This window comes from Protopterus annectens, chromosome 2.part1, assembly GCF_019279795.1.
Source record: "Protopterus annectens isolate FY-2018-M chromosome 2.part1, PAN1.0, whole genome shotgun sequence".
NCBI classification, from domain to species: Eukaryota; Metazoa; Chordata; order Ceratodontiformes; family Protopteridae; genus Protopterus; species Protopterus annectens.
In genome coordinates this window covers 455,390,658-455,410,711 of record NC_056729.1, presented here as the reverse complement: position 1 = coordinate 455,410,711, position 20,054 = coordinate 455,390,658, and the positions used below count along the sequence as shown (strand labels likewise).

At 35.5% G+C, this 20,054-nt stretch overlaps 2 non-coding genes and 1 pseudogene across 2 annotated transcripts; all 3 read right to left on the bottom strand.

Moving 5' to 3' along the window:
- Positions 1-1,807: 1,807 nt before the first annotated feature.
- Positions 1,808-1,934, bottom strand: LOC122795169 (annotated as a pseudogene).
- An 8,603-nt stretch (positions 1,935-10,537) lies between these two features.
- Positions 10,538-10,672, bottom strand: LOC122795164. The gene has a single exon (XR_006363771.1). It is a non-coding gene; the product is annotated as a U4 spliceosomal RNA (small nuclear RNA).
- Positions 10,673-13,801: 3,129 nt separating this feature from the next.
- Positions 13,802-13,935, bottom strand: LOC122795181. The gene has a single exon (XR_006363780.1). It is a non-coding gene; the product is annotated as a U4 spliceosomal RNA (small nuclear RNA).
- Positions 13,936-20,054: the final 6,119 nt, after the last annotated feature.

Genomic DNA, 20,054 nt, shown 5'->3' with positions numbered 1-20,054 from the left:
TCCAGAACTGCATCTGTTGTAGGGGGCTGTTTTTAATCATACAGTCAGATGCAAAAAATATTGCCTTTTCTCCCTGAAAACTAGGAAAGACTAATAAAGAATAAAGTGAGAAATAACTATAATTTTTGATATTCCGACTTTTGCTTTTTGCACAAAGGTAATTGGAGCTACCACCAACAAAGTGAAATGCAGGATATTTTTTTCTATATCAAAAACAATGTACCATAATATTTTCAAATGTGAAGGGGACGTCTTGGCTCTACTCAGTTCACATTGAGATTGGTACAGAATCATTTCTCAAGGTTTTCAATTTCAGGAACTTAAACTTCAATTTTCTTTTTACCATATTTTAAATGTTATACAAAGCATTCCACAGTTTTTTTTGCAATATTTGCAAAATCATTTGAAGTTAATTTTACACTTTAATTTTCAGAATGATGGCAGTTTTAATTATTTGCCAAAACGTCACTGTTCATTTCAAAAATGCCTTTAGCAGAATGTAAGCACATTATACATCACATTTCAAGTGCACATAGTGATATAATGTCAAACTGAAACCTGGTGTAACAATGCAAGTAAAGAACAAAGTGTTCCTCAGTCATTGTGAGTGATATCGGAACTATGTTATTCATTTCCATGTTGCAAGAAACATAAAAAGACAAATCTGCAAACACAGTTGAGCAGACATATTTACTGCCACTTTCTCTTTTGTGCAACTACACTATTCTATCATCCCATACTCCTTTAATGTATGCAGATTCACACAATATTTTATTCTATCCAATTTGCTCATATCTCATGGGATCTGACTCTCTGCTGTGATTCCATTTACATCTTCCATCCATTGCTTCATAAAAACAAGCCTTTCACAAGTGGAGCTACAAATACTACATTTCCAAGCTAATTAACTAATGTAATATTTAAATATACATAATGCCCAAGACAGTTTTTTTGCTTACGAACTATCCATTGAAAAAATTGTTTAAATCCTCTGGGAATCTGAAAATATAACATTTTCAAACACATGCTGTGGTGCCTACACTTGTACACAATGTTTAAGCCTGCTCCATCACTTTGCACAAATATCAATCAACCATTCTGAGATGACTTAAGTAAGTAAACTTCCCTTCAATCACAGAAGCACAAAGGCCAAGATTTATACTACTATTTTAAATAAAATCAAAATTGGACAAAGCAAAGAAATAGAACTCTGTTGGCTGAATAAATTGATAGCTTCTGTTTCATCTTGTTTTCTACCAAAAGGCTGGCTAAACAATCCCCCTACAGAGTATCACAGTTTACATTTTAAACAGACAATCATTAAAATATGGATATTGTGCTACAACATGTTGATGGATCCAGAGGTCTACAACCATTTACAAAGTATTTTGATAAATTAAGACTGTCATTTCTACTGCTTACTGACATATACTTTCAGAAGGTATGTAATGAAATGGGTCTCTAAATAAAATCCTACTCTACTTTAGAAAAATTCTATTGCAATGAACAAGAAAATCTCCAAGAAGTACTTTAATAAATCACATGACCAACATTATTAAAACATTGAGATTTATCAGTTATATCTTTATTACTGTATAACTGCAATAACAAAAAACAACTTTTTACACCAATATTTACATATAATAAAATAAGAAATGAACATTATGTAATAAAAAAATAAGGGTACTTGAAATATCTCTTCTCAAAACAGAAGTGTCATCTTTTGAAAAAACACACCATGCCCTCTTTGAAAATAAGAAAAATACCAAATTTGTCTCAGAAGACTGATTTTTTACAATATACCCAGTCTCCAGAAAGATGATAAAAAATTGTCAAGTCTGTCAAAAAACAAGGTATTGGGTAAAGTTTTCAATTAACAATAATCGTGCCTCAATAGACCTTCATAGGCTATGATACTACCACAGCATATAAAAAAAACTGGGACTCGCCCTTTCCTGTATTATAAAGACTTTGACAGCTTGTGGAGACCTTCCTCATGCATTCTGGGATTGAATGTGTAAATCATATCGAGTCTTTTCAATAAGGTTTGCCACACATTTTCCTTTGTAATTTTTAACAATCATTTTCCTAAACTAGCATATCATTCTATAAGATAAGAATGACACAATAGGTTTTTCACATTACATAACACTGCATTTCTATATTTTATCCATGTTTCCAAAATATCTCATAACACAGAAAGGGTACAGAAAATCTTTAATTCATAATGCTAAGGAGAATTCGTAGACACTCTCAAAAAAAAAACCTTAGCTACTGCACAATAGCTTAACATTAACTTTATAAATAAGCTTTTTTTTTGAAGTGCAAGAAGAGACATTTTGCAAATTTTACTTTGCCGTTTTCCATAAAAACTGAAGCAAGCTTTCAAGTTTGCCAATAATGGACTTTGACCTACTTACCATTTAGGGAAATTAATTAGATGACTTTTGAATTAAAAATGTCTCGATCTGCAAACATGGACAGTAGCTGCTTAATTACTCCTAAAACTGATCCATTTGTACTCCATCAGTAATCATGTTTAAGGGCTATGAGTCATCTCTCAGCAAACCTATATCTATCATGTCTTTGTGAGTTACAGTAAACCTAATGAAATTTATTTGATATTTTTCTTTGGGCTACAAAATATAAATTCTATTTTGCTGTGCTTCCTTTTTTCTCCATGTGTATCGCTAATTACACAACCTCACAGTGATGTCATTTGGGAATTCTCATAGGTTTTCAATACCTATTTAATTTATAACTCCAACAGCATATATCCCAGTCAACAGACAGCAACCTGACAACTTCCAAGCTATATATGTTTTCAGGGGCTATGAGTTTCCTGAAAGCTACAGTTACTCAGAAACATGGGTTCTATAGTTCAACATATGGTGAGTTCATAGGTTCATAGGTAGGAACTAGGCTATCAGCCCAAGGGCCTACGTAAGCCTAGCCAACAAGATTCCCTGGCTTACACCACCCAAGAAAGTTATTTTCCTGTGCCACTGTCGAGCAGAGACACAGACGTGATCCCTGGGGTGTACTTCCTATTTCCCATCTGCTCATCGAGATTTTTCTTGAAGAGTGCTAATGAAGAACTTTGCTTGACATAGATGGGTAGCCTGTTCCAGAGTATGGGAGGTTTCTTGGACAGGAATCTATCCCTCCAGCATGTCCTGTTTATTGTGGTGACAAGGTTTAGGTCCCTAGAGCATGTAGCTCGGAGGGATTTGGATTTCTTTAGGTGTAGCATGTCCAACAGCTCTGGGTTTGACATAGCTTTATATGTTAGGCAGAGATCACCTCAGAGTAGGCGATATGCTACAGAGTAAAGCTGGAGTTTTTTGAGACGGTCAGTGTAGGGCATTTGTTTGAGGCCAGTAATCCTCTTTTTGAGGTACTTCTGTGGCCTTTCCAGCTGCTGGAGATGTCTTGTGAGGTATATTCCAAAAGGGGCGTTGTACTCTATAATGGGTCTAATGAGTGTCGAGTAGGGGTGAACAATGACCTCTTTTTTCCTGGATGAGAATCCTTTTATTATGAGGTGTGCCATGTAGAAGGGCTTCCTGACTACTGTGGTGATGTGACTATCAAAGGAGAGACTACTGTCCACCTGGGTCCCAAGGTCTCTTATCACACATTCGGTGTTAAGTAAATTTCTGCCTATGTGGTAGTTCATGGGTACAGAGTTTGTACCAAAGGGGATGACACTGCACTTTTTGGCATTGAACTTGAGGCCATGGCTCTGACACCAGGCATCTGTCTCAGCGAGGCCCTTCTGTAGGATGTCCACATCATTTGGGGACTTGACTATGGCTCCTAGTTTGCAGTCATCTGTGAACTTCATTAGCCAGAGGCCTTCTGTGTTAGCCTGTACTTCAGAGAAGTAGATACCAAACAGGAGCCAGAGGCCTTCTGTGTTAGCCTGTACTTCAGAGAAGTAGATACCAAACAGGAGAGGTCCCAGAATGGAACCCTGTGGTACTCCACTTGTCACTGCTTTGAGGTCAGATTTGGAGTATGCAACTTTTACAGTGTGTGTTCTGTCAGTGAGCCAGTTGGCAACCCATCTTGTGATGTAGGGATTTATACCAAGTTTAGTGAGTTTAGCTATAATTCCAGAATGGGGGATGGTGTTGAAAGCCTTGGCGAGGTCAAGATAGGCTGTGTGAACCACCTTACCCTCATTTACAGCTTTGGTGACTGCCTCAAAGAAGTTGATCAGGTTCAGGAGGCATGATCTGCCTTTCACAAAACTGAACTGGGTGGGATCCAGAGTTTGTAGGTTACCAATGTCTTTGTTTATGAGTTCCATGATGATACATTCCATGGCCTTGCAGACCAGGCTCGTCAGGCTAATAGTTCAATAGTTCCCGGGATCAGTGGTGGCTCCCCCTTTGTGGAGTGGGATAACCTGTTGCTGTGCGACATTCAGTGGGCACAAAGCCTGATGTGAGGCTATTATTGAACATGGTGCTTAAGTGGGGAGCCAGTTCATTCTGAAGTTCATGTAAAACGCAGCCTGGGATGTTGTTCGGTCCCATGGATGCTGTGTTTTTGGCTTTAGAGAGCTCAGCTTTTACCTGCATAGTTGTGATTACAGGGACTCTGCATTCTTCCTGTATAGATATGGGCCCTTTAGGGGGAGAGGGGGGGGGTAAAGTTAGCACTGAACCTATTTGCCAGGATGTTGGCAATATCAGTTGGTTCTGCAATTTCTGTGCCTTTGTGCTGTAACTCAGAGCAGATCTGGGTGTTGCCATCAAGATTCTTGACATAGCTATAGAATTCTTTGTGACTGTCCTTAGAATTAGTGGTGATTATGTTTTCATAGCTAGCTTTGGAGGATCTTATAGGGGATCTCAGCTTCTTACTGAGGCTGACCAGGGAGCTCCTCCACTCATGGGATTTTACTCTCTTTTGCAACAGTTTCTTCTTTCTGTTGTACAGTTTGTTTATGGCAGGGGACCACCAGATTGGCTTCCTTTTTTGGAGGATAGCGTCTTGGTTCTGTTTGGGATAGCATGATCCATGCACTCGTGTAAGTGCTTATAGAGTGCATTTGTGTAGGATTCAGCAGTTGTAACTGTATTGTCCATCTGCGTGGGTGTCATGAAGTTCACCACTTCTGTCTTAAGAAGCATGAAGTTGGCTTTGGAGAATTCTTTTACCATGATTTCTTTAATGGAGGGTGGGGGCGGGTTGTGGATATCAAGGGTGATTAGCTTATGGTCAGATCGGACCACCAAGGAATTGACTTTAGGTGTGGAACACCAGTCACTCATGTTGGTAATGACTAGGTCTAGGATATTGTTGCCCCTGGTGGGGGTGTGGATAAGTTGATCCAGGGCATTGGAGTTTATGAATTCCAGAAGGTGTTGAGCTAAGGAGTTGGTACATGAGTAGTTTTCCCAGTTAATGGTGGGGTAGTTGAAGTCACCCATTATTAGGGTGTTTGGTTGAACCCTAATATTTTCCAGTACATTAAGGAAAGTGTAGTGGGAATCCTGGGGCATGGTGGGGGATCTGTAGCAAGCTACAGTTTGGATTGCAGTTTTGCCCAGAGTTAGTTGCACTTGGATAACCTTGGATGCATTATGCTGAGCAACTAGCCTGGAGGTGTGGATATCCTTAATGAATATGGACACACCTCCACCTTTGGTGTTTCAGTCCAGGTTACATGGCTGAAACATGTGGTATGAGTTATAGCCTGGTAGTGCAGGGGGGATCTCTGGAGCCTTGAACCAGGTGTCAGTCACTGCACAGATATCGATGTTCACCATTTTAAGGAGTGCCTTGAGTGAGTGCATTTTGAGATTTAGACTTCTAGCATTGAGTAGCATTACCCTCAGTTGTTGCTTGCCTGTTCCTGTTACAGTGGTGAATTTGTCATTTGAACCTTGCCTAAAAAAGGCACTATAGGTGCAGCAAGAGCCTTAGCCAGTATCCAGAATCCCAGGGGTGACAGGTGCAGGCCATCTGTGGCAAAGCATCGTGGTCTGTCAACCATGTCATCCCAAGCAGACAGATACTGGATCCCCTTAGAATGACACCAGAAGCTTAGCCAATTGTTGAAGTCAATCATTTTGTCCTTGTACTGCGGTATCATTCTGGGCGATGGCAGAATACTACTCAGGGCTAGGATACCTGCCTGAGCTACAAGATCAGAGAGCTCTTCCATGTCTCTTTTCATGTAGTCCAGGGAGGTACGTCTTAGGTCATTCACACCAACATGGACAATGACAGAGTCATATCTGTACTTGTTGTGGGGTGACCTGAGTGCATGGGTTATGTGGCAGATCCTGGCACCCGACAGGCAGCTGACAGTAACCTTCGCCTTATTTAGCCTGGTGAATGGGACATCAGTGTGCCTGACTATAGAATCACCTATGACTAGTGTGTTGGGTATGTTGTTTTGCCGTATTGGCTGTGGTTGAGTGGCACACTGAGTCTGTGGGCTATGTGTCATTTGGGTTGTGTTGGGGATGGAGGTTGCTTACGTTTCTGCTTTGGACATCTCTGTTGCTTAGACAGATTATTATTGAGAGCCTCTGCAAATGTTTTTGTGTTACTATGTGTGGATTTTGGTGGTGTAGATTTAGTGAGACTATGCGATGAGTGTGGTGTGGTTCAAATATTTACCTTCTCCTCATGACTGTCAAGTTCAGTCTTGGTTGGAGAGAGCTTTACCTCCAGTTTGGCTAGATAAGTGCATCTCTCATAGGTTGTAGTGTTGGGTGGTAGGAGAAGAGGGTTGTCTGTGTACATGAGGTAATTTTTACATTGCCTCAAGATGCCCAGATTCATCAGATAGACAGGAGGAGCTGACCCTTGGATATGCCTGAATAAAAAACTATTTTCCTCTAGATAAGTGAGGAAAGTGAGTACAAGAGCTGTTTTTCCCTAAACAAGTGGGAAAAGTAAGTACAAAAACTGTTTTCCTCTAGGTAATGAGGAAGGTTGAGTGCTATAGTAATTAGTAGCTTATTTAGTGCTTACAAGTTCTAAACAAGTGCTGAGCATGAATAAACACATTTAAGTGCTAAAACTAAGAATCTGTATCTGCACTAGATGAGTTACAGGACAGAAACAAGTGCCAATGCAGGCTTTCAAATCAGAAAGTTGAGAGAGATGGAAGAGATTGCTCAAACGGCCAATAACTACAATTTCTGGGTCAGAACCACTCCTTATGTGGTAGACAGATAATCTAGTGCTTACCACTCCCACTGATAAGCTAGAAGGCTTCCCTCCAACACAGAAAGGCTTGGGGGGCTCAGAAGCTTACATACAGTCCTGGATACAGCAAATCTGTATCTGGAACACTAGTTACAGGAAAGGTAGGAAACAGGCTTACATATTTGTTTTTTTTTTTTTTTTTTTTTTAGAGAAAAGTAGCTAAAACAGTAGTAAAAATAATTCACATGCAGTGCAAGCTAGCACACTTGAGTATGTAGCAATATTAGACCAAATACAATTTAAAAAATGCAATTAAAAAGGACTAAAAGCAAGTGCATAAAGAGTTTATTAGGTAGAATGTGGTAAAGAGATGGGACTGGGGGAGTGTCCCAGATCAAATCTACAGTGGGGCGGGCAACTGCAAAAGCCACCAAATTTAAACTACAAGCCAGAAATAGGGAGGACGGGTGGGACAAAACAGTTTCAACAGAGATCTAAGCAACAATTAACAGTACAAACTCTAAAACAAAAAAATATATACTCAGCTCTGCATATTTGCAGATAGATTGGAAGGCAGTCTCTCAGAACACAGGTTCCAATAATTAAATGCAGGCTGTTACTAACAGGTCTAATTTTATGGAAGTGATCCTTGAGATAGATAACACACAAGCTGTAAAAAACAGTTATACCAACTGAAGACAAGGCAGAAAATAGGGGGCGGGACAGTTTCAACAGAGATCTAAGCAACAATTAACAGTACAAACTCTAAAACCAAAAAATATATACTCAGCTCTGTATATTTGCAGATAGATTGGAAGGCAATCTCTCAGAACACAGGTTCCAGCAATGAAATGCAGGCTGTTACTAAAAGGTCTAATTTTATGCAAGTGATCCTTGAGTTAGATAACACACAAGCTGTAAAAAACAGTTATACCAACTGAAGACACGGCAGAAAATGGGGGGGGGACAGTTTCAACAGAGATCTAAGCAACAATTAAAAGTAAAAACTCTAAAAACCAAAAAAATATACTCAGCTTTGTGCATTTGCAGATAGATTGGAAGTCAATCTCTCAGAACACAGGCTCTGGCAATTAAATGCTGGCTGTTACTAAAAGGTCCAATGTTATGCAAGTGATCCTTGAGTTAGATAACACACAAGCTGTAAAAAACAGTTATACCAGCTGAAGACACAGCAGAAAATGGGGGGGGGGCAGTTTCAACAGAGATCTAAGCAATAATGAAGTAGGAGGCAATTATGAATTCTGTTTAAAAGATCATTCTGATTTAATTTGCTGCAGTTTCCAGAACTGCATCTATTGTAGGTGGCTGTTTTTCATCAAACAGACAGATGCAGAAATATTGCCATTCTCCATGAAAATTAGAAAGGCTGACAAAGGATAAAGTGAGAAATAACTCTAATTTTTGACATTCCGTCTTTTGCTTTTTGCAAAGAGGTAATTGCAGCTACCACCACCAAAGTGAAATGCAGGATATTTTTTTATATATCAAAACAATGTAGCATAATATTTTCAAATGTGAGGGTGAATTCTTGACTGTACTCAGTTCACATGCAGATTGCTACAGAATCTTTTCTCAAGATTTTCAATTTCAGTAACTTCAACTTCAATTTTTTTACCATATTTTAAATGTGGTACAGAGCTTTTGCAATATTTGCAGAAATAATTTAAACTTAATTTTAAAACTTTAATTTTCAGAATGATGGTATTTTTAAATATTTGCCACAATGATACTGTTCATTTCAAAAATTCCCTTTGCAGGATGTAAGCTCATACACCACATTTCAAATGCACATAGTGATGTAATGTCAAACTGAAACCTGGTGTAACGATGCAGACACAATTGAGTAAATAACAATATGTTCCTCAGTCATTGTGAGTGATATCAGAAATATATTATTCATTTCAAGTTACAAGAAACACTAAAAGGCAAATCTGCAAATGCAGTTGAGGCAGACAATTTTACTGCCTCTTTCTCTTTTGTGCAACTGCACTATTCTATCATCTCAGACTCCTTAAAAGTATGTAAATTCATGAGTCATGCCATATTTTGTTCTATCCAATTTTTTCATATGTTATTGGATCTGACTATCTGCTGTGGTTCCATTTATACCTTTCATCCATTTCTTTATAAAAACAAGCCACTCACAAGTGGAGCTACGAAGACTACATTTTCAAGTGAATTAACTAATGTAATGTTTAAATATACATAATGCACAAACCAGGGTTTTTTGCTTAGGAAGTATCCAATAAAAAAAATTAAAACCCTCAAGGAATTAAAAATGTAACATTTTCAAACACTTCCTGTGGTGCCTATACTTGTACACAATGTTTAAACCTACTCCATCACTTTGCAGAAATATCAATCAACCATCCTGAGGTGACTTAAGTAATTAAACTTAGTTTCAATCACAGAAGCACAAAGGCCAATATTTATACTACTATTTTAAATGCAATCAAACTTGGACAAAGCAAAGAAATAGAACTCTGTTTGCTGAATATATTGATAGGTCCTGTTTCATCTTGTTTTCCATCAAAAGGATGGCTGAACAGTACCCCTACAGAGTATCACAGTCTACATTTTAGATAGATAATCATTAAAATATGGATATCGTGCTACAACAACATGTTGATGGATCCAGAGGTCTACAACCATTTACAAAGTATTTTGATAAATTAAGACTGTCATTTCTACTGCTTACTTAAATATACTTTCAGCGGTGGTGGTGCTGCGGTAGCATTGTCGCCTCATAGCAAGACGTTGTCCCGTTTGATTCTCAGCTAGAGCGTCTTCTGTGTGGAGGCATACGTGAATGGGGCGTGCCTTCATTGAAGGTTGTGCATCAGGGCTGGTAACCCGGTACATAAAAATCCACTACCAATCATTAGCGGACCGGAGTTCCGCTGTGGCGACCCCTAACTGGGAAAAGCCGAAAGACACAAACAAACAAACAAACACTGAAATATACTTTCAGAAGGTATGTAATGAAATGGGTCTCTTAAAAAATTCCTACTCTACTTTAGAAAAATTCTATTGTGCTGAACAAGAAAATCTCTAAGAAGTACTTTAATGACTTCACCTTACCAACATTATTAAAACATTGAAATTTATCAGTTATTTCTTTATTACCGCATAACTGCAATAACAAAAACAACTTTTTACACCACTATTTAAATACAACAAAATGAGAAATGAAAATGATGTTATCAAAAAATAAGTATACTTCAATCACCTTTTCTCAAAACCAAACTGTCAACTTATAAAAAAACACACCGTGTTCTTATAAAAAATAAGTAAAAATACCAAATTTGTCTCCGAAGTCTAATTTTTACAATACACCCAGTCTCCAGAGAGACAGTAAAAAATTGTCATGTCCATCAAAAACAGACTTAACAGGGCATTGGTAAAAGTTTTCAAATAACAATAATCACTCCTCAGTAAACCGTCTTAGGCTATGATACTACCACTGTGCAAAGCTAAAAAAGCAAACTGGGACTCGCCATTCCCTGTATTACAAAGACTTTGACAGCTTGTGGAGACTTTCCTGATGCATTCTGGGATACAATATGCAAAAAATGTCAAGTCTTTTCAAAAAGGTTTGCCATGCTTTTTCCTTTGTAATTTTTAACACTCATTTTACTAAACTAGCATATCATTCTACAAGATAAGAATGACACAATAGGTTTTTCACATTACATAACACTGCATTTCTATATTTTACCCATGTTTTCAAAAAATCTCATAATACACAGAAAATGTACAGAACAATTTTAATTCATAATCTCAAAAAAATCCTTAGCTACTGCTCAATAGCTTAACATTAACTATACAATAAATTTTTTTTTTGAAGCACAAGAAGAGACTGTCTAGAAGATACTCTTTTGATAGTATCTTTTTACTTTGTATGTTACTTAAGCAGATCATCACCTCTATTATGCAATGCTTCTACTGTCTTTGTTATCTGATTATTCATTGTCAACTCTTATTATTACTATCTAATTAAACAATCTGCATCAGATCTGTGGAAAGCTGAAATTTTTCCCAGTGTCCTTTGCACTACTACAACTATACACTAGCTTCCATCTTTGGAAGTCCTATAATGACTGAAGCAAATATATATGTTATAAGATATTCAGAAAACATGGAATGTTCTGAATAATTCTATGAGCACATTTATACTATCGTTAGTGCAAATGTTTCTTTGCCTTTTTCAATAAAGTCTGAAGCAAAGATTCAAATTTGGCAAGAATGGACTTTGAGCTACTTACCATTAAGGGAAATTAATTAGATGACTTTTGAATTAAAAATATCTCGATCTGTAAACTTGGAAAGTATCTGCTTAATTACTCCTAAAACTGATTCATACCATTTGTACTCCATCAGTAATCATGTTAAGGGCTATGAGTCATCTCTCAGCAAACCTATATCTATCATGTTTTTGTGAATTACAGTATACCTAATGAAATTTAATTGATATTTTACTTTGGGCTATAAAATATCAATTCTATTTTGCTGTGCCTCCTTTCTTCTCCACATCTCACTAATGCTGCAACCTCACAGTGATGTCATTTGTGAATTTTCATAGGTTTTCAATACATATTTACTTTGTAACTCCAACAGCATATTACCTCAGTCAACATACATCAGACTCACAAATTCCAAGCAATATATCTTTTCAGGGACTATAATTTTCCTGAAAGCTACTCTTACTCAGAAATATGGGTTCTGCAAATTATTGTACAACATAAGGTGCATAGGAGGCACTGATAAATTCTGTTTTAAAGATCATTCTGATTTCATTCGATGCAGTTTCCAGAACTGCATCTATTGTAGGCGGCCTTTTGTCATCACACAGTCAGATACAGAAATATTGCCTTTTTCCATGAAAATTAGTAAAGGCTGACAAAGAATAAAGTGAGAAATACTTCTAATTTTTGATATTCCTCCTTTTGCTTTTTGCACAGTGGTAATTGCAGCTACCATCACCAAAGTGAAATGCAGGATATTTTCTATGTAAAAAACAATGTACCGGAATATTTTCAAATGTGCGGGTGAATTCTTTACTCTACTCAGTTCACATTCACTTTGCTACAGAATCTTTTCTCAAGGTTTTCAGTTTCAGTAACTTAAACTTTAATTTTCTTTTTTACCATCTTTAAATGTTGTACAAAGCATTCCACAGTTTTTTGCAATATTTGCAGAAATAATTTGTACTTAATTTTACACTTTAATGTTCAGAATGATGATAGTTTTATATATTTGCCACAATGGTTCTGTTCATTTCAAAAATGCCTTTTGCAGGATGTAAGCTCATTATACATCACATTTTAGGTGCACATATAATGTCAAACTGAAACCTGGTATAATGATGCAGACACAACCGAGTAAATAAAAATGTGGCCCTCGGTGATATCGGAAATATGTTATTCATTTCAACTTGCAAGAAACACTAAAAGGCAAATCTGCAAATGCAGTTGAGGCAGACAGTTTTACTGCCTCTTTCTCTTTTGTGCAAATACACTATTCTATCATCTCATACTCCTTAAAAGTATGTAGATTCATGAGTCACAACATATTTTATTCTATCCAATTTTCTCATATCTCAGAGGATATGACTCTCTGCTGTGATTCCATTTACACCTTTCATCCATTTCTTCATAAAAACAAGGCTTTCACAAGTGGAGCTACAAGGACTACATTTCTAAGCTAATTAATGTAATGTTTAAATATACTTAATGCGCAAAGCAGGGTTTTTTGCTTAGGAAGTATCCATTGAAAAAAGTGTTTCAAACCCTCTAGGAACTTAAAAATGTAACATTTTCAAACACATGCTGTGGTGCCTACACTTGTACACAATGTTTAAGCCTGCTCCAACACTTTGCACAAATATCAATCAATCATCCTGAGGTGACTTAAGTAAGTAAACTTCCCTTCAATCACAGAAGCACAAAGGGCAAGATTTATACTACTATTTTAAATGCAATCAAACTTGGACAAAGCAAAGAAATGGAACTCTGTTGGCTGAATAAGTTTATAGGTTCTGTTTCATCCTGTTTTTCATCAAAAGGCTGGCTGAACAATACCCCACAGTCTACATTTTAAATAGACAATCGTTAAAATATGGATATCTTTCTACAACAACATGTTGATGGATCCAGAGGTCTACATCCATTTACAAAGTATTTTGATAAATTAAGACTGTCATTTCTACTGCTTACTGAAATATACTTTCAGAAGGTATGTAATGAAATGGGTCTCTTAAAAAAATCCTACTTTACTTTAGAAAAATTCTATTGCGATGAACAAGAAAATCTCCAAGTAGTACTTTAATGACTTCACGTTACCAACATTATCAACACATTGAAATTTATCAGTTATATCTACAGTACCACATGACCACAATAACAAAAAACAACTTTTTACACCAATATTTACATAAACCAAAAATGAGAAATGAACATTATGTCATAAAACATAAGTGTACTTCAGTCATCTCTCCTCAAAACTGAAGTGTCAACTTATAAAAAAAACACGCCATGATCTCTTAAAAAATCAGTAAAAATACCAAATTTGTCTCCAAAGCATAATTTTTACAATACACACAGTTGCTCGAGAGATGGTAAAAAATTGTCAAGTCTGTCAAAAAACAGATTTAAAGGAGTATTGGGTGAAGTTTTCAAATAGCATTAATAACACCTCACAAGACCTTCATATTCTATGATGCTGCCACTGCACAAACCTAAAAAATTAAACTGGGACTTATCCTTCACTGTATTACAAAGAGTTTGACAGTTTGTGGTGACTTTCCTGATGCATTCTGATGCATTCTGGGATCAAATATGCAAATAATGTCAAGTCTTTTTAACATAAATTGCCATGCTTTTTCCTTTCTAATTTTTAACACTCATTTTAATAAACTAGCATATCATTCTAAAAGATAAGAATGACACAATAGCTTTTTCACATTACATAACACTACATTTCTATAGTTTACCCATGTTTCCAAAAAAATCTTATAATACACAGAAAAGGTACAGAAAACCTTTAATTCATAATCCTAAGGAGAATTCACATACACTCTCAAAAATCCTTAGCTACTGCACAATAGCATAACATTAACTTTATAAATAAGATTTTTTTTAAGCACAAGAAAATACTTTTTAGAAGATATTCTTCTGATAGTATCTTTTTTACTATGTATGTTAATTAAGCAGATCATCACCTCTATTATGAAATGCTTCAACTGTCTTGGTTATCTGATTATTCATAGTCAACTGTTATTTTACTATCTAACAAAACAGTCTGCATCAGATCTGTGGAAAGTTTATTTTTTTTCCAGTCTTATTTGCACTGCTACAAATATATTATAGCTTCCATCATTGGAAGTCTTATAATGACTGAATCTATGTTATAAGATATTCAGAAATCATGGAATTTTACAAATAATTCTATGAGCACATTTATACTATAGTTAGCGCAATGGTTTCTTTGACTTTTTCCATAAAGTCTGAAACAAGGATTCAACTCTGCCAAGAATGGACTTTGAGCTACTTACCATTTAGGGAAATTAATTAGATGGCTTTCGAAGTAAAAATATCTCGATCTGTAAACTTGGACAGTACCCGCTTAATTACTCCTAAAACTGATACATACCATTTGTACTCCATCAGTAATCATGTTTAAGGGCCATGAGTCATCTCTCAGCAAACCTATATCTATCATGTTTTTGTGAGTTACAGTATACCTAATGAAATTTAATTGATATTTTTCTTTGGGCTACAAAATATCAATTCTATTTTGCTGTGCCTCCTTTCTTCTCCATGTCTCTCACTAATGCAGCAACCTCACAGTGATGTCATTTGTGAATTCTCATAGGTTTTCAATACCTATTTACTTTGTAATGCCAACAGGATATTACATCAGTCAACAGACACCAACCCAACAACTTCCAAGCAATATATCTTTTCAGGGACTATGAGTTTCCTGAAAGCTACTCTTACTCAGAAACATGGGTTCTGCAAATTTTTGTACAACATAACATGCATAGGAGGCAATGATAAACTCTGTTTTAAAGATCAGTCTAATTTCAGTCGGTGCAGTTTCCAGAACTGTATCTATTGTAGGCAGCTTTTTTTCATCACACACTAAAAAATGCAGAAATATTGTCTTTCTCCCTGAAAATTAGAAAGACTGACAAAGAATAAAGTGAGAAATAACTCTAATTTTTGATATTCCTTCTTTTGCTTTTTGCAAAGGGGTAATTGCAGCTACCACCACCAAAGAGAAATGCAGGATATTTTTTTATATCAAAAACAATGTACCATAATATTTTCAAATGTGAGGGTGAATTCTTCACTCTACTCAGTTTACATTCATATTGCTAAAGAATCTTTTCTCAAGGTTTTCTATTTCAGTAACATAAACTTTAATTTTATTTTTTTACCATATTTTAAATGTTGTACAAAGCGTTCCACTTTTTCATGCAATATTTGCAGAAATATAATTTTACACTTTAATTTTTAGAATGATGGAAGTTTTAAATGTTTGCCACAATGGTACTGTTCAGTTTAAAAATGCCGCTTGCAGGATGTAAGCTCATTATACATCACATTTCAGGTGCTCATAGTGATATAATGTCAAACTGAAACCTTGTGTAACAATGCAGACACAATTGAGTAAATAACAATGTATTCCTCAGTCATTTTGAGTGATATCGGAAATATGTTATTCATTTCAACTTGCAAGAAATACTAAAAGGCAAATCCGCAAATGCAGGTGAGGCAGACAGTTTTACTGCCTCTTTCTCTTTTGTGCAACTTCACTATTCTATCATCTTATACTCCTTAAAAGTAAGTAGATTCACAAGTCACGGCATATTTTATTCTATCCAATTTTCTCATATGTCATGGAATCTGACTCTGCTGTGATTCCATTAACATCTTCCATCCATTTCTTCATAAAATCAAGCCTTTCACAAGTGGAGCTACGAAGACTACTTTTCTAAGCTAATTAACTAATGTAATGTTTGAATATACATAATGTGCAAAGCAGGTTTTTTTGCTTAGAAGGTATCCATTGGAAAAAATGTTTCAAACCCTCTGGAAATTTAAAAATGTAGCATTTTCAAACAAATTCTGTGGTGCCTACACTTGTACACAATATTTATGCCTACTCCATGACTTTGCACAAATATCAGTCAACCATCCTGAGTTGACTTAAGTAAGTAAACTTCCCTTCAATCACAGAAGCACAAAGGCCAAGATTTATACTACTATTTTAAATGCAATCAAATTTGGACAAAGCAAAGAAATAGAACTCTGTTTGCTGAATAAATTGATAGGTTCTGTTTCATCCTGTTTTCCATCAAAACGCTGGCTGAACAATACACCACAGTCTACATTTTAAATAGAAAATCATTAAAATATGGATATCGTGCTACAACAACAACATGTTGATGGATCCAGAGGTCTACAACCATTTATAAAGTATTTTGATGAATTAAGACTGTCATTTCTATTGCTTACTGAAATATACTTTCAGAAGGTATTTAATGAAATGGGTCTCTTAAAAAAGTCCTACTCTACTTTAGAAAAATTCTGTTGCGATGAACAAGAAAATCTCAAGAATTACTTTAATGATGTCACCTTACCAACATTATTAAAACATTGACATTTATCAGTTATACCTTCATTACCACATGACTACAATAACACAAAACAACTGTTTATACCAATATATACATAACCCAAAATGAGAAATGAACATTATATCATAAAACATAAGTGTACTTCAATCAAAAAAAAAAACATGCTCTCATAAAAAATCAGTAAAAATAGCAAATTTGTCTCCGAAGCCTAATTTTTATAACACACACATTCTCCAAAGAGATGGTAAATAATTGACAAGTCTGTTAAAAAAAGACTTAACTGAATTTTGGATAAATTTGTCCGACAGCAATAATCACGCCTCACTAGACCTTCATACGATATGCTACTACCACTACACAAACCTACAAAAAAAAAAAAAAAAGCAAACTGGGACTCATCCTTCCCTATATTACAAAGACTTTGACAGCTTGTGAAGACTTTCCTGATGCATTCTAGGATCAAATATGCAAAATAATGTCAAGTCTTTTCACAAGGTTTGTCATGCTTTTTCCTTTGTAATTTTTAACACTCATTTTATTAAACTAGCATATCATTCTAAAAGATAAGAAAGACACAATAGATTTTTCACATTACATAACACTACATTTTTCCAAAAAAATCCATGTTTCCAAAAAATCTCAAAATACACAGAAAAGGTACAGAAAATCTTTAATTCATAATACTAAGGAGATTTCATAGGCACTCAAAAAAACCTTAACTACTGCACAATAGCTTAACATTAACTTTACAAATGAGATTTTTTAAAGCACAAGAAGAGACTTTTTAGAAGATGCTCTTCTGATAGTATCTTTTTTACTTTGTATGTTAATTAAGCAGATCATCACTGCTATTATGCAATGCTTCTACTGTCTTAGGTATCTGATTATTCTTAGTCAACTCTTATTATACTATCTAACTCAAAAGTCTGCATCAGATCTGTGGAAAGTTGTTTTTTTTCCCTGTCTAATTTGCACTACTACAAATATATTATAGCTTCCATCCTTGGAAGTCTTATAATGACTGAATCTATGTTATAAGATATTCAGAAATCATGGAATGTTATGAATAATTCTATGAGCACATTTATACTATAATTGGTGCAATTGTTTCTATGCCTTTTTCCATAAAGTCTGAAGCAAGGATTCAACTTTGTCAAGAATGGACTTTGAGCTACTTACCATTTAGGGAAATTAATTAGATGACTTTCGAATTAAAAATATCTCGATCTGTAAACTTGGACAGTACCTGCTTAATTACTCCTAAAACTGATCCATACCATTTGTACTCCATCAATAATCATGTTTAAGGGCCATGAGTCATCTCTCAGCAAACCTATATCTATCATGTTTTTGTGAGTTACAGTATACCTAATGAAATGTAATTGATATTTTTCTTTGGGCTACAAAATATCAATTCTATTTTGCTGTGCCTCCTTTCTTCTCTACGTATCTCGCTAATGCAGCAACCTCACAGTGATGTCATTTGTGAATTCTCATAGGTTTTCAATACCTATTTACTTTCTAATGCCAACAGGATATTACCTCAGTCAACAGACAGCAACCCGACAACTTCCAAGCAATATATCTTTTCAGAGACAATGAGTTTCCTGAAAGCTACTCTTAATCAGAAACGCGTGTTCTGCAAATTATTGCACAACAAAAGGTGCATAAGAGGGAATGATAAATTCTGTTCTAAAGATCATCCTAATTTCATTCGGTGCAGTTTCCAGAACTGCATCTATTGTAGACAGCTTTTTTTCATCACACAGACAGATGCAGAAATATTGTCTTTCTCTCTGAAAATTAGGAAAGGCTGACAAAGAATAAAGTGAGAAATAACTCAAATTTTTGATATTCCTTCTTTTGCTTTTTGCAAAGGGGTAATTACAGCTACCACCACCAAAGTGAAATGCAGGATATTTTTGATATCAAAAACAATGTACCATAATATTTTCAAATGTGAGGGTGAATTCTTCACTCTACTCAGTTCACATTCATATTGCTAAAGAATCTTTTCTCAAGGTTTTCAATTTCAGTAACGTAAACTTTAATTTTATTTTTTTACCATATTTTAAATGTTGTACAAAGCATTCCACAGTTTTTTGCAATATTTGCAGAAATAATTTAAACTTAATTTTAAGCTTTAATTTTCAGAATGAAGGAAGTTTTAAATATTTGCCACAATGGTACTGTCCATTTCAAAAATGCCATTTGCAGGATGTAAGCTCATTATACATCACATTTCAGGTGCACATAGTGATATAATGTCAAAATGAAACCTTGTATAACAATGCAGACACAATTGAGTGAATAACAATGTGTTCCTGAGTCATTTTGAGTGATATCTGAAATATGTTATTAATTTCAACTTGCAAGAAATACTAAAAGGCAAATCTGCAAATGCAGTTGAAGCAGACACTTTTACTGCCTCTTTCTCTTTTGTGCAACTACACTATTCTATCATCTCATACTCCTTAAAAGTATGTGGATTCATGAGTCACGGCATATTTTATTCTATCCAATTTTCTCATTTGTCATGGAATATGACTCTCTGCTGTCATTCCATTTACACCTTCCACCCATTTCTTTATAAACTCAAGCCTTTAACAAGTGGAGCTATGAAAACTGCATTTGTAAGCTAACTAACTAAAGTAATGTTTGAATATACATAATGCACAAAGCAGGGTTTTTTGCTTAGAAAGAATCCATTGAAAAAAGTGTTTCAAACCCTCTGGGAATTTAAAAATGTAACATTTTCAAACAAATGCTGTGATGCCTACACTTGTACACAATGTTTAAGCCTGCGCCATGACTTTGCACAATTATCAAGCAACCATCCTGAGGTGACTTAAGTAAGTAATTGTCGCTTCAATCACAGAAGCACAAAGGCCAAGATTTATACTACTATTATAAATGCAATCAAACTTGGACAAAACAAAGAAATAGAACTCTGTTTGCTGAATAAATTGATAGGTTCTGTTTCATCCTGTTTTTCATCAAAAGGCTGGCTGAACAATACCCCACAGTCTACATTTTAAACAGACAATCATTAAAATATGGATATCATGCTACAACAACAAGTTGATGGATCCAAAGGTCTACATCCATTTACAAAGTTTGTTTGTGTCTTTCGGCTTTTCCCAGTTAGGGGTCGCCACAGCGGAACTCCGGTCCGCTAATGATTGGCAGTAGATTTTTATGTGCTGGCTTGCCG